Source organism: Panthera tigris, chromosome E2 (assembly GCF_018350195.1).
Source record: "Panthera tigris isolate Pti1 chromosome E2, P.tigris_Pti1_mat1.1, whole genome shotgun sequence".
Classification (NCBI taxonomy): domain Eukaryota; kingdom Metazoa; phylum Chordata; class Mammalia; order Carnivora; family Felidae; genus Panthera; species Panthera tigris.
The window spans coordinates 57,612,268-57,627,893 of record NC_056674.1 but is presented as its reverse complement, the minus strand read 5'-3'; the positions used below and the strand labels follow the sequence as shown (position 1 = coordinate 57,627,893).

The window sequence follows — 15,626 nt, the reverse complement described above, 5'->3', positions numbered from 1 at the left end:
ACTGAGAAGGAAACCAGGAGAGGTTGAGGAACCCGCCCAAGGTCAGCCACCGACCGGCCCAGGCTGGCAGACTTGTGAGCCCGTGGGGCTAGGTGAGCAGACCGCCACGGTCGGCCGGCCCGCACCCCCAGGCAGGACACACATCTGGGGGGCTCAGGGCCTCCACGGAGGGGCACATGTGCCCCGGGCCCCCTTTGCAGGCCGCCCTCTGCCCTCTGGAATTTAATAGATCTGAGGGGAGGGGACGCCAAGCAGTGTCCCTGTGAGCTCCCAGCGGGTGGCAGGATGTGGCCTGCTTGGGACCCCCCCCCCGCCTCTGGCCGAGCCAGGAGGAAGGGCCGCGAGGCGGCCTGGCAACAGGAAGTTCCCAGGGACTCCAGTCTGTTCCAAGTCGCGGGGAAAGAGGAGGTAAGGAAAGCACAGCGAGAAATAAGCCAGGGAAACCCGCGTGCGTAGGCGTCTGTCTCCAGGTGGCCAAACCTCTCCCGTGGACTCAGCCATCGGCCTCTCGTGCCCGGCCCTAGGTGGCCACCTCGACCCCCTGGCGGTTGTCCCGAGACCTCGCTCTTGGCCGCGTCTCAGCCGCGCCGGCCCCGCCCCACGCGGTCATGCCGCTTGCTGCCTGGATTGGAGGCCGGTGTCCCGCGGGGGCCTCCCCTTCCCCACCCCACCCCCACCTCCCGCTGCCCTTCACACACACACACACACACACACACGGGCTCCCCCCCCCCCAGCCAACCCATCAGCACGCCGCTGCCCCACTCGGCCTTCCAAAAAAGTCCATTTTGCTCACATCGCTCCCTTGCCCTCCAACCGTCTGTGGCTCCCTGGTGCCTCAGGGAGGCATTTTGGAGATGGGCTCCACGCAAGGCCTCGAGCCAGGATTTCTGGATTTGCATCCTGGCCCAGCCACAGACGAGCTGAGCGGGGTCAGGCAAGCCACCGGGCCTCACTCCGTCCATCTGGAGAATGGAACAACGATGGCGCCTCCGACACCATGTGATCGGTGTCGCTGCTCCTGCCCCATCACGGCGACGTCTGCCTGCTGCCTCCCGCCCCTCCAGAGGCACACCGCCTTCTACGGCTCAGCTTGTCCCCCCAGCCTGGCCCCCCGGCCCGCGGGGGGTCGCCCTGTTCTGCCTCCCGATTCTCTGTGGGTCAGACAGGCAGGCGGGAGCCAAAGCACTTGGAAACCTTACTGAAATGCAGATTCGGGGGGCGCCTGGGGGGGCTCAGTCGGCTCAGGTCACGATCTCACAGTTCATGAGATCAAGCCCCGTGTTGGGCTCCGCGCTGACAGTGCGGAACCTGCTTGGGATTCTCTCTCTCTTTCTCTCTCTCTCAAAATCAATAAATAAACTTAAAAAAAAAAAAAAAGACATGCAGGGTCTGACTCAGCGGGTCTGGGGGCGGGGTGGCACTGAGATTTCCATCACCTAGCCCGGGGGGCATCCTGACTCAACAGTCCTGGGTCCGATCGCCCGGCACCGAGCTAGCGGGCTGGGAGGCAGAGAGAGGACAGACTCAGCCAACCACTGCCCGTGCTGTCGAGGGCACGGCCCCTCCATCAGTGGGGGAGGAGTCATACGGCCCCTCAACGGTGTGAGTCCTGGCTGCCCCCCCCCAGAGCAGACCCGGGCTGGTACGTAGCCGGCTCGAGGTCACTGGTCAGATTCAAGGGCCATTATGGCGGAAAGGGCGCCTTTGGGGGGTGGGGGTGGGGGGGCTCTGTCCATCCCCAACCCCAGCCAGCAGCTCCATCCGTGGGCACAGCTCGGCTGCCCCTACTTCTCCCTCGCGTGGGACCCCGGGCCTCCGGCTGTCTCCCCCGCACCCCACCCCGCTCGTTCATCCATTCTACATCCATCCATTAAGCGCCTGCTGTGTGCTGCAGTGACATCCCCGCTGCTGCTGTCCCCACAATCGCCCTTCTTGGGACATCCTTCCCTTGCTCACCTGGGATGGGCCGTCTGCCCCTAAGTGTGAAAGGACCTGGCCTGGGTATCTGGGTTGCCCCAGTGCAATCACGAGGTTCTTAGAAGAGGGAGGCCAGAGAGTCAGAAGCAGAGAGAGGGAAAATGAGGCCGCTGGGAGGCTGGCTTTAAAGACGGAGGGCGAGGCGGCAGGCCAAGGAAGGCAGTGGCCCCTGGAAGCTGGAAAAAGTAGGCGCACGGATTTCCCCTGAGGTGCCCAGAAGGAACGAGCTATGCTGCCAGCCTCAGCTGGCCCGCGAGACCCACGTCAGGCGCCCGACCCGCAGCGGCGTAAGAGGATACATCTGTGATGCTTGAAGCCACCGTGACTGTGGCCGGTTGTCACAGCAGCCACAGGACACTCGTACCCTGCCCTCGACGTCCCCTGGGGTCCTGACCACACCTCCCCTCCCTTCCCCGCCCCAGCCTGCCCAGCGCCGAGGACTGAAGGAGAGCCCACGCGGGGCCTCGGCCACCTCTGGGCTCCCGTGCCCTCACCGGCTAGTCCTACTAGCTTTCTTCCCCTGCCTGCCATTGTTAGCCACTTATCACGCCTCTGCATCGCACCTCACATCTAATTGGAATTTCCTCAAAGGCAGGAAACCTGATTTAGGGCTCTTTGTCTCTCCCACAGCACCCGGTGCAGTGTGGGCTTAGCCGGACCACACGCGGCCTCCCCACCCTCTCGGCCCTGGGGGTCGGCCTCATGCCCTCTGGACGCAAAGCTCCCACTTGTTCTCGAGCTCAGCACAGCATCAACGAGAAAGTCACCTCTTCCGAGAGGTACTCTCGGATCGCCTCCTGGAGATGCCCCCACGTAGCATGCCCCCCGCTGGAAATCATTTCGTTTATTGCTTAGGTTTTTTTCCAGTACCTTCTTGGGGACAGCACTGTGCCCCCGCTGAGGGGGGGAATCCACAGTGCCCTCACAGAAAGAGGACGACCGATGTCCCTGCTTCTAGCCCAGCCCCACCTGACCAGCTGGGTGACGTTGGGTGAGCCGCGACCCTTCCCTGAGTCTAGGGGCTTCGTCTGTAAAGTGCCAATGACAGCACCTGGCTGTCAGGACGCCGAGGGCCAAATAAGACGCCCAGGCTGGTGGCCCGACACGGTCCCGCCCACAGCAGGTGACCAGTTAACGGCAGCTCTTGTTTTCACCAAGGTGAATGAACCCCGGCCCACTGCCAGGAGGAGGTGTCTTTCCCTGGCAATGGACAGACAGCCCACGGCTGTCCTCTCCTCCTCTCTCCAGCGGGGCCGAGGGTCGGGGGAGACCCAGAGCTTCCGGGCCCCACCGCTGGGGGGGGGCGGGGAGGGGGGGCACTCTCCAGGGGAGCCGGCATTGCTCAGAGCAGGACAGGGCCTCTTCCAAGGTCACGCAGCCACATTGCCCACCTGCCCTCCACTCTGGTCCACGGGGCAGACAAGCAGGGCTCAGAGGCATCTGGAAGGTGGATAGAAACACCCCAATCGGTCCCCTGTTCGGCAGTAACGGGAATCGGACGACAGCTGTTGTCAAAGGTCCCTGGGCTCCAGGCGTGTGCGTGGGCACAACGGTGGGGGGGGGGGGTGGTGCCGGGTGTTGCCGGTGGTGGGACAAAGGCACCAAAGAGGCTTGGGGGCTCAAGAGGTGTTTTCCCCAGTCACCCTGGGGCAGGAATCAGGTTGCTGACCCCCACCTCCGCCCGGAGCCCTGTGCTAAGGCCCCGGCCGGCTTCTCATAGAACCACCGGGGCCCCGTCCGGATCCAGGCCACAGGGAACGCGGACGAGCCTAGGACGTTTGGCGACAGGACACGTTATGTGGCCTTGGCTGGGGTTTGGAGGCTGCAGGGAGGCAGGCCAGGCCCCTGGGGTATCGTAGCCTTGAGCCACAGAGCCTTTCGGGAGGTGGCCTGTCGTGGTTGGGGGCGTGGTGGGCCGGCTGGATGTCTCCCCTCCCCCACCGCCCCCCCCCCCCCCCCGTCCCCGGACGCCCATTTATTGAGCCCCTCCTGGCTGCTCGGCACTGGGTGGACACTATTTGTATAAATATAATTCCGTTTTGGCCAGCGTGTGTCCTTACTCTCAGCCAAAAGCAGTTTGAGGCCAGGAGTGACAAGCCTCACATGTTCTCGGCGCAGGGGGGTCCAAAGGGCCCTTCTGATGAAGAGTGGGACACGTCCTGAGGTCCCTGAGGTCCCAGATGTCATGTCTGCTGGATGCAAAGACAGACGAGCCGACAGCCAGCTGGGGTCAGGAGAGCTTGCCACCGTCAGAGCCACGGCACCCCCTGCAGAGGATGCTGGGGGGCGGCCCCCACCAGAGCCTGGAGGCCGGTGGGCAGGGCCCTGGAGGTCCTGAGGCCCAATGAGCAGAGAGCACCCACTTCCTGCATAGGCCCTCTCCCCAAGGTCCCCTTTGCTTTGAGTGACGCCCCCCTTCTGCTGCCTGCTGGGCCTGACCCTGACCCTGGCCGGGCAGCACGGGGCTCTCCGGGGAGCATTTCCACAAAGCCCCGTCCGGCCCCTGGGCTGCTGCAGGAAATCCTGGAGGCCAGCATGACAATGCATTGCTTCCGGCCGCCAAGTGGTCCCCGAGCACAGGAACGAGGTGCCAGTGGACCTAATTCTTCCCAAAGGGACAGGGCCAGGCGGTCCCCAGGGATGCCGGGGGTAGAAAGGTTGCTGTGGGTGAAGGGAGGGCACTTAGGCCTCTGAGGGACAGCCTTCCTAACAGCCCCCTTCCTCATGGTACTCCTCTGCTCACATACCTTCTGTGGCTCCCCGCTGCCCAAGGGATCCAGTCTAGACACCGAGGCTCGGTATTCAAGGCTTTCTCAGGCCTCCCCACCGATGGGAGCCTTCTCTCCAGCGAGGCCCCTCTCTGTCTCCAAACATTCCAGCCCCGACCCCTTGAGGCCTTGGGCCCCACCATCCCGCCTGCCTGGGAGACCACCGTCCCTCTCGCTATCTCGCCTCCGATCATCGGTCAAGCTTGTTCCGTGCTAATCGTGATCGGTTCCGACAGCTCCTCTAAGTCAAATGTGGCCTGACACCCCCCGGGTCGTTCCCACAGGGAAGACGCGCACGGCTGGTCCTGCCTCTGCTGTGGTGACCCGGGGCCTCTGGTGCCCCGCTGACGAATTGGGGAGAGCGGCCTTGTGGGTTGGTACACAGGCTGCCCGGCAGGTCAGACGGGATCGGCAGGTGCTAACCACCACCGTCGTGGTCCGCAGGACAACAGCTCCGAAGAGATCCACACCCGAAACCCCGAAACCTGCGAATTCGTGACCTTACCTGGCAAAGGACCTTGCAGAGGTAATGGAAGGATCTCGAGATGGAGACCACGTCCCGGCTTGGGTGGGGGGGCCATGTCGTCACGAGGGTCCTTGTAGGAGGGCAGCAGGAGAGCCCGAGTCAGAAGACACGTGTGACAGAAGTAGGGTCAGAAAGCAAGAGACGGGCAGGTGCTTCTCGGCTGGCCCTGAGAATTCGGGAAGAGGTCTCGAGCCCAGGAGTGCAGGTGCCCTGGGGAAAGGGCAGAAGAGTCCCCCCTGGATTCCCCAGAAGGAGCGCAGTCCTGCCCACACCCTCGTGTTAGGGCTGCTGACCCCCAGAACGGCAAGACAATAAATCGGTGTTGTCGCCGGCCACACCTCTTGTGCCGATTTGTCAGGGCGGCCGCACCCACGTGGACGCCTGGTTCAGTCCTCAGGGCCGGCCCGGGAGGGAGGCGTGGCCATTTCCGGTCTCCACCACCTCACGAGGGGGGACTCTGGACCGGTGGTCTCCGTGCGCTGTCCCCCCGGGGCTCGCCTTGTTCCCGAACTTTTTCTGACGAGACCGTTTACATTCATGTCAGGTCACGTCGCCGTATTTCGCGTTGTGTCGTGACCGTTGCGTTTCACCGTACTGAATCTCCTCGCCGCGTGTCTCTTTGCCCACCTGCCAAGTTGTCGGGCGTCCTGAGGTCAGGGGAGGTGTCCTCTCTGGATCCCGGAGCCTGAACCTGGTGTGAGCGCACAGGTGCCTCGCCACGCGGGGATGATTGTGTCGTCCTTAACGCGCTTCCCTGTAAAATCACCTGGGAGTTAAAGAAAACAAAAGGCAAACTAAAAACAAACCAAAAAAAGGCCACAACACCTTTCCCAGGCTGCACCTGAACACATCAAATCGAACCTTCTGGGGTTGGGGACCCGGTAAGAGTATATTTTAAAGCTCGCCAAGGGCCATCAGTGTGCTATACGCCAAGATCTCCTTCCCCCGTCCTGGCTTATTTCATCTTTGTGGCAGCCAGCCCCACGAGGCAGGAACACTCATCATCCACATCGTACGCCTGAGATGGATGAGGCACAGAGAGGCCCATTAACCTGCTCAAGGTCACACAGCTAGTAAGCAGTAGGACCAAAGGCATCAACCCGGGCACGTTGGCGCTTGGGCCCCACGCTTAAGATTTTACCAGTGATATTATTTAGAATAAAAAAGAGCCTGAAAAACCTCAACCTAAAATTCATAGGGGAAATTCCAAAACAATCTCCAGAATGAAGAGCAAACCTGGAGGAGGGTCACTGCCCTGATTTCAAAACCTGGCGCAAACCTACAGTCACTCAGGCTGGGTGGTGAGGGAAGACACATAGATCAATGGAAGAGAACCGAGAGTCCAGAAATAAAACCCTCACCTCTACAGTCAACCGATTTTCAACAAGGGTTCCAAGATCGCTTAATGGGGAAAAGAAGAGTCTTTTCAACAAATAGGGCTGGGATAACTCGACAGCCATATGCACAAGGATGGAGCATGACCCCTACCTCACACCATACACTCAAACTTAAAAAGGAATCCAAGACTTACGTGACAAAATGGATAAAACTAAAAAACTCTTAGAAGAGGGGCGCCTGTGTGACTCAGTCGGTCAAGCGTCCGACTATGGCTCAGGTCATGATCTCCCAGTTCATGGGTTCAAGCCCTGCGTTGGGCTCTGTGCTGACAGCTCAGAGCCTGGAGCCTGCTTCGGATTCTGAGTCTCCCCCCCCCCCGCCCCTCCCGCACTCGCACTCGATCTGTCTCTCTTAAAAATAAACATTAAAAAAAAAAACTCTTAGAAGAAAACTTAGGGGAAAATCTTCATAACTGTGGGTTACACAATGGCTCTCTGAAATGACATTGAAAGGACAAATAACGAAAGAGAAAACAGGGAAATCGAGCTTTGTCAGAACTGAAAACTTTCCCACTCCAAAGGTGACCACCAAGAAAGTGAAAAGACAACGCACAGAGCGGGAGAAAATATGTGCAAATCGCGTATCTGATAAGGGACCTGTATTCAGAACACATGGCCGTCACCAAAAAGGCAGATAGAAACAAGGGTTAGTGAGGACGTAGAGAGAATTGAGCCTTCACACACGGCTGAGAGGCGTGTAACATGGGCGGCCACTCTGGAGAACCTGGCAGAGCCTCAGGAGGCTAAACGTGGACTTATAATATGACCCTGCAACCCCGGAGACCTGAAAACATACACCCGCACAAAATCCTATACGCAGACGATTCCAACAGCCTTGTTCATAATAGCCCAACGTGGAAACCACCCAACGGCCATCAACGGATGAACGGATCGACCAAAATGGTCTAGCCACGCACTGAACTATTACGCGGCCATAAAAAAGAGGAAAGGACACCACCGACGACCTTTGACAACATCACACGGGGTGAGAGAAGCCAGTCACGAAAGGTCACACACGGTAGGATTCCATCTGTCTGGAGAAATAGCCAGGGTAGGCCAATCCCAAGGGACAGGGGGGAGCTTACAGGTAGCGTAGGGATACCGACTTGGATGAAAAGGGGGAAGGACGGTGGGAACAGAATAGAGAATTTCTTTCCAGGTTGACGGAAATGTTCCGGAATTAGCTGGTGGTGAAGGCGTCACAATCTGCGACTATACTAAAGAAACACCGAATCGAGTACACGTGACCCGTGTGGCCTGTGACTTAGACCTCAGTGACACTGTTACAAATTGAAAAGCAGGTCAACTTTTAGCTGGCCCCATCATTATTAACTTCTTTTTTTTTTTTTTTAACTTTATTTATTTTGAGAGAGAGAGAGAGTGTGTGGGTGGGGCAGAGAGAGGTAGAGAGACAATCCCGAGCAGAATCCCCGTGTGGGACTCGAACTCACAGACCGTGAGATCATGACCAGAGACGAAACCAAGAGTCGGATGCTTCACCGACCGAGCCCCCCAGGTATCCCCGTTAACTTCCGTGTGGACGATGCCCCTCACGGCCCACACTGCTCACGCAGCCACGCTCTCAGCCACTATGCCACGACACCTTGAACACGCACAAAGCCTCTGGGCAAGGGGGTGCTCAGAGAACGGGAATTCTCTTCCCCATGCCCTTCCTGCAGGCGGAGTTCATGGTCCTACAGTCTGCCCCCCCCTTATTTATTTTTTATTTTTATATATTTTTTAATGTTTATTTATTTTTGAGAAACAGAGAGTGCGAGCAGGGGAGGGACAGAGAAAGAGGGAGACACAGAATCCGAAACAGGCTCCGTGAGCTGTCAGCCCACAGCCTGACGTGGGGCTCGAACCCACAAAACTATGAGATCACAACCCGAGCCGAAATCGAGAGTCAGACGCTCAACCGACCGAACACCCCCGCCCCAGGCGCCCCTAGTGCAGTGGTTTTTAAACACACACACACACACACACACACACACATATAAATATATATGTGCATTACTACTTAGGGACCATGTGAAAATAGACTCCCACCCAAGACAAACAACTCTGTTCCATCAATAAATACATTGTAAGGACAGAGAGGGAGGGGGAGAGGAGAGACAGAAACAGAGATAGGGACAGAGGGAGAGAGAGAGAGAGAGGGGAGAGAGAAAGAGAGGGACAGAAAGGAACAAAGGAGAAGCCTACGGTCTGTATGTTAAGCGTCTATGTTAGATTAACCCTCCACGGCGTGGACCTTAGTTGGATCCTGACTCAAACAAACGACCGAGCCCCCCAGGTATCCCTGGGGTGGGAGGCAGTGTTAAGAGGGAAAGAAATGAGCACGTCTCCGCTCCCCGAATGCAGCGTCTTCGTCGAACCTTTGTGGGACTTGCCTTCCCCGGGCCGGGCCCGCAGCAGACGGCAGGCCGAGGTTGAGTTCGATGGGCTCCTTAATGCTTCAGTTTTAGCCCTGGGGTGACAGCGACAGGCCTTCTCGATAGCTGTGGGTGTTCTTCCCAGGATCCGTGTTTCTCCTTCCCCGGAGGCCCCTTCTCCAAACGCCGCTTTGTAGGACCGGGAGGCCACATCGCCAACCAGCCTCCCCTGCTGCCCGAAAGCACCTCGCAGGGAGAGATTTGGTTGTTGAAAATATTTTAAATATTTTTTAAAGCCAGGCTATTCGTGCAACGGCTTTCACAGTCAAATAGATTATACATTTTCCCCTTTCGATTAAAAAAAAAAAAAAAAAAAAAAAAGGGCGCCTGGGTGGCTCCGTCGCTTAAACCTCCGACTTTGGCTCCGGGGAGGATCTCGAGGTTCGCGGGTTCGAGCCCCGCGTCGGGCTCTGCGCTGACAGCTGAGCCTGCTTGGGATTCTCTCTCTCCTCTCTCTCTGCCCCTCCCTCCTTGCACTTTCTCTCTCTCAAAAATAAATACACATTAAAAAGAAAATCCGATGAAGATACAGAAGACGCAGATGTCTGATTGTGACGCTGAGGTTTCAATCCCCCAGTGGTTCCTGGGTCCCCGGTGTCCCTTCGTCACCTCTGCCCTGGGGACGCTGACCTTCCGTGGCCCTCGAAGGTGTCTGCTCCCTCTTGTCTCCAGCCCTTGCGTGGGTTGTTCCCACTGCCTGGGACACCGTATTCCCGCTGTGCCAACCCCCTTTCTCCTGGCTCTTACTCATCTTTCCGTTTTCAGCTTAGATGTCTCCTCCTCCAGGAAGCCCCCCTGATTGTTCCAAGACGAGGTTAGGTGCCCCTCATTAAGGACTCCTGCAGCCCCCCACAGCTGCTCCTATATTTTGTATTTAAATACGTGGTTGACTGTTCCCCTTGCTAACTAGGCCCCGACGAGGGTGGAGACTCTGAGGTCTCCTGGCTTAACCTGCTGTCCCACCTCAGGGCCTCTACCCAGCCAGGCCACCATCACCTCTGCTTCCCTGATTATGGCTGGCTCCTCCCAACCTCTGTCCCAAGACAGAGCTCTCTCTGCTCTGTCTTTAGGAGAGTGGTCTTCCTAAAATGCAGGCCAGATGGTGATGCTCCCTTGCGTCGGCCCACGGAATAGCTTCCCTCTACTCTTCGAACAAAGCTCAAGGTCCCGGCCAGGGCCCACGGGATTCCCATGATCAGGTCCTGTGCCCCCACCCCCTCCTGTTCCTCTCTCCTTGCTCCCTCCATCAAAGCCCCACAGCTTCCGTTCAGGCCCTAGACCCCACCAAGCCTTTTCTACCTCAGGGCCTTTGCACGTGATCTCCCCACTGCCTGGAGCATCGTTTCCCCTACTCACGAGGGGAGACCTCTCTTCCTGCCCGGCCCGGGGGCTAGAGGTGCCCCACCCGTCTGAAACAGGCTGATCTCGGCCTCATGGGTTCTGGTGCCTAGCTTCTTTATAGACCCACCCTAATCATAATGACTTGCATTCACTGACTGGATTTGTCTTATTCTTAACATGCCAGTAAAGTGAAGGAGGCAGGGACACTCTGTCTGGCACTGTTATAATCCAGGTACCTGGCACGGGCCTCGACCCGGGACGATTCGGTCACTGTGAACAAAACCGAAACGAAACAAAACAAAACCAAAAACGAATACACGGCTGAAGGGGACGTTCTGGCTGAGCCTGGGAGATGGCCGAGAGCCTCAGGACTTCTCTGCTCTCCTGGCTTCGAGGAGACGGGACTAACAGCCCTGCCCTGCCGCCCCCGGGGCCAGCCAGCCTTCCCTGGTGAGGCTTTCCATTTGCCGAAGAGCTGATACTTTTATTTTTCTTTTTAATTTTTTTTTTTCAACGTTTTTTATTTATTTTTGGGACAGAGAGAGACAGAGCATGAACGGGGGAGGGTCAGAGAGAGAGGGAGACACAGAATCGGAAGCAGGCTCCAGGCTCCGAGCCATCAGCCCAGAGCCTGACGCGGGGCTCGAACTCACGGACCGCGAGATCGTGACCTGGCTGAAGTCGGACGCTTAACCGACTGCGCCACCCAGGCGCCCCTCTTTTTAATTTTTTTTAATGTTTCTTTTTTTGAGATAGAGAGAGAAAGAGAAAGCAAGCAGGGGAGGGACAGAGGGAGAGGGAGACACAGAATCGGAAGCAGGCTCCAGGCTCCAAGCCATCAGCCCAGAGCCCGACGCGGAGCTCGAACCCACGAACCGCGAGATCGTGACCTGAGCTGAAGTCAGATGCCTCACCGACTGAGCCGCCCAGGCGCCCCAAGAGTTGTCACTTGTAAACAAAATAAATACGACATAAAGTGTCCTGGTGGTGGGGGTTTCAGCAGGTAATGGGAGGAGGGTGCCACACACAGACAGATAGACGGATGGATAGACAGACGGCCAGGAAGCCACCGGCTGCCAGCTCACAGCTCTGGGGGGTCCGTGAAGCCCTCTCTGCAGCCGTGCCCAACTCGGCAGCCAGCGTCACGGCCCGGGAGCACCAGGAAAGTTCTGGAGGCTGCAGGGTCATCTCTCTCTCTTTAGAGGCCCGAGAGGAAGGGGTGCAACACGGGATGGGGGCGGGTAGGGACCGCAGCTGTCCCCCTCCCCCATCCGCCACCCCCTGTCGTCTTCCAGCAGAAAGCCTAGGTGTGTCCAAAATAATGCTGTTTGTTCAGGATCTTGCCCCCTGCTCAGTTGCAAAGGTGGGGCTTAAGGCCGAGCTCCTCCAAGGAGAAGACGCGAAGTCTCGGGGAGGGGAGGAGAGAGGAGAGACACGGAGGCGAGGGAGGATGTGGGGGAGGGGTAACCACTGCTGAGCCCTAATCAGAGAAGCCCCAGCACCCCCCCCATCACGTCCCCAACCTAAAACCACCCCAGAGGCCCCCTCCCTGGGCTTGGCAGGCCAGCCTGGCCGGGGGGACCCCGCCCTGGGCCCAGGCCGTCCCCTCCCTCCTGGACGAGGCTGGTTACACAACCGCCTCCGTGGCAGCCGGCCAGGAGCGGTCACACGGGGCAGCTTTGCGGGAGGGGTGTGTAGGGGGGGCGGCGCTTCCCAGACCCGGGCTGTCGCCACCGCCGCCCCCCCCCCCCCCCCCCCCGCCCCGTGAGCTTGGCCGGGAGTCAGCTCTTCGGCCCACTGGCTCGACCAGACTGATCCAGAGTGTTCCCAGATGTGCGCTGCGGGTAATAAAAAGGCGAGAGCTGGTTCCTGTCAGCAGCGGGGAGCTCCAGGAGGCGACCCCCAGCAGCCGCCCTGCCGGGCAGATGTTTGCAACGTGTGCTCTAGCGGCGGGGAAGGGAGGCCCGGGGCATCGGGACAGCCCGGCCACCGCACCGCGACCGCACAGGAGGCGTCACCACACCCCTTCTCTGTGGACACATGGCAGAAGGGGGGGGGGGGTCCCAGAGCCATCGGGGGGGGGCGGGGAGGGGGTGCGTTCCCCCTGCCTGACCGACCCCACACAGCCCGCTCCCCTCACCCCACCTTGGACATGGCCTGGGTGTGGCCATCTGGCAGGGTTTGCCCAGAACCCCCACCCCCTGCCGGTGACACTGCGGCCCCGACCTTGGGGAATGGGCTTCTGCTGGCCCCGACCTTGAGGTTCAGGGGGCGGGTGCCAATCACCAGAGTTTGCCTTTGCCTCTAGGCAACGAGGACCGGTTCTGGCCAATCACAATTTGCCATTCTCCCAGACACTGCGATTGGTGCAGGGAGGGGCATGTGACCTAAGGAGGACCAATCGGAAGTCCTTCCCTGAGATTTTTTTTCCTAGGTGGGCGGAGGTGCGGGGAAGTACCAGCCTGAGCCCCGCACCTTGTGCGATGCAATACCGGGATGACGTTCCTGTTCCCCAAAACGGCTCTGCGGACGGGGGCGGGGGAGGGGGAGGGGGGCTGGGGTCCAGAGCTCCTGCAGCAGGTCGGTGCCCGCGCCCGCTCGCCCGCCAGGCGGAGCCCCAAGGGGTCTCTGCAGGGCCGCTTCTAGTTCTGGAGCCGCGACGCTGGCTCCTTCGCCGGGCCTGTGGGCACAGGAACCACCCTGGGTGACCCACTGACCGGGAGCATCAGAGCACCACGAAATGGGAGCGTCTGGAAGGGGGGGGGGGCAGCTGCCGCGTGCACTGCGGCGAGGAGGGGGACCGTTTCCGCAGGTCCTGCAGTTTCCCTGCCTATTTTCGCTTTAAAACGCAGGCTGAGGACAATCAGACCAACCTCGCCGGGTCAGGCCCTGGCAAAGCCACTGAACGGTGGAGAAGTTAAATGAGGGCAGGCCTGCGCGGCCCTCTCGGAGCAGGAAGCGGGCCAAACCAAGGCCAAGTCCTGGAGGAAACAGAGGATTCTTTCCCTTAACCCTCGCGCTGACCTTTTGGGGATGGCCTGAACCTCCTTCCTTTCTTTCCCGCTTGTGGGAACACCAAGAAGCACTTTGATTCCATCATGACAGCTTCTCTCCTCCTCACAACCACTGTCCCTTCCCCACCAGGCACCCCCGAGTCACGGACTGTGTCGCACTCACTTTTCAGACGAAGAGACGGAGGGTCCGAGTGGCGATGAATCTGCTCGGGAATACGGCTGCTAATGCCTGACAGGACTGAGGCCCGGACACGGCGCTCCTGACCCCCAGGCCAAAGTGGGGGGGTGGTCAGCAGTCCGGCAGGACTTTCCTCAGCAGGACAGTGGCTCCGACTGATTAGGCTTTGCTGGGGGGGCTGGGAGGGACAGACACCCGCCCCCGGGAGCTGCCCCGCGTCTTGGGTAACCTGTAACCCCCCGGTCCTGTGGCTTGACTGCGGTCCTTGCCTCCCTTCTCCTCGCTTCCGCGCCCCTCCTGCCCTCCGCTCCACGTTCCCCTGACCGCCCGGCTCCCGGGAGACGTCTGCCCCCCAGGTGTAGGTGGTGACCCCCCCCACCCCCACCCCCAGCGTCCATCCTGGAGAAACTTCAGAAGGAAGCAACGTAGTCGCTGTGGCCTCCCCCTAAGAACTGCCGTTTGGGCAAAGGCCACTCTACTTTCTGCGTTGTTGGGGTATTACTGGAGCCAGGAGGTGGGCAGGGGTGGGGGGTGGGGATCCGGCCGTGACCCCTGCATCTCTACCAGGCGCAGATGCGGCCCGAACATGCTGGGCCCCGCCGAGCCCCGGGGTTCACAGAGCCTCTGTGAGGCAGGACGGTCGCGTGGTCAGTCACTCCCGGTTGGGAGGCAGACGTGTCTGAGCATTTTTTTTTTTTGAAAAGATACATATATTTTTTATTTCATTCATTTATTTACTTATATTTTAATGTTTATGTATTTTTGGGAGAGACAGAGAGCAAGCGGGGAAGGGGCAGAGAGACAGGGAGACACAGAATCCGAAACAGGCTCTGGGCTCAGAGCTGTCAGCACAGAGCCCGACGCGGGACTCGAACCCCGGAACCGTGAGATCGTGACCTGAGCCACAGTCGGCCGCCTCAACTGACTGAGTCACCCAGGCGCCCCAAAGATAGACATTTTTTAAAGTTTATTTGTTTATTTTGAGAAGGAGGGAGAAAGCATGAGACAGGGAGGGGCAGAGAGAGGGGAGAGAGAGCCCCAAGCGGGCTCTGAGCTGTCGGTGCTGAGCCCGACGCTGGGCTCGAACCCACAAAGCCGTGCGACCAAGACCCGAGCCGAAACCCAGAGTCGTGCACCTACGACCGAGCCCCCCGGGCGCCTCGGATGTGCCTGAGCCTAAACCCTGCCCGCAGCTGGTAACCTCAGTCACGTCCCCCATGTGGCAGGTGGGGGTGACAGCTGCCTCAGGGCTGCTGGGCAAAGCCCGAGCGAGTCGGGGAGGAGGGCACCCACACGGACGAGCCCCCCCCTTCTCAACACCCACCCCTGCCAAGCGTGACAAGCGAGTCAGGCACCCGGGCCCCAGCCAGCACCACCCCTGTGCTCAACTCCCTGCTCGTCACCTCCTTCCAGGGGGAACTGGCCTGACAGCCTGGGGGTGGTGGCGGGCAGAAAGTGAAGCGGCCCGGCCAGCAGGGTGGGGGCCGGGAAGAGAAGGGGCGGCCACAGGAAAGGTGTGGCCGGAACCCCCGGAGCCAGCAGCTGGGAGGAAGGAGTCGCCAGGTGGGTCCCGCCCTTGGAAGGCGGTGCTGGGCGGGCAGGGGGCCAGGCCACTTGGCAAGGGCGTTCTGGCCTCCGGAGACCCCGGGATGTCCTTCGGGACAGAGGGCCGAGCATTGTCCCTGATTACAAGAGGTTCTGGCTGGTGGCTTTCACACGGTCCACGGTGTCCCGGGGCCTGTGGGAGCTGGCTCCGATTCCCCTGGCTCGGTGGGGTTTCACACGGTGGCCCCTCCATCTGCCACCGTCCCCGGGCTCGGTGCCACGTGGGCGTCAGACAAGGCGTGAGGGGAGGGGAGGCGGCCTTAGCCTTCGCGCATAAGCACAGTGGTTCATTCGATCTGCATTAATGAGCGCCTACTGTATGCCGGGCCCTGTACCAGCACTGGGGAGGGAGTGATAGCAACTGTATATATAGTTGACCCTGGAA

General features: G+C 59.6%; 1 long non-coding RNA gene across 2 annotated transcripts in view; it reads right to left on the bottom strand.

Annotated features, from left to right (window-relative positions):
• LOC122234117 overlaps window positions 1–15,626 on the bottom strand; it is a 60,257-nt gene that overhangs the window by 15,212 nt on the left and 29,419 nt on the right. Inside the window, exons 2-4 of one of the 2 annotated variants that reach the window (XR_006211862.1) lie at window positions 5,899–6,037; window positions 5,251–5,481; window positions 2,807–3,417 (exon numbers count right to left, since the gene is read on the bottom strand). This is a non-coding gene — a long non-coding RNA (uncharacterized LOC122234117). Of the gene's footprint in view, window positions 1–2,806; window positions 3,418–5,250; window positions 5,482–5,898; window positions 6,038–15,626 lie in introns of those variants that run through there. The other variant, XR_006211863.1, reaches the window with a different exon arrangement.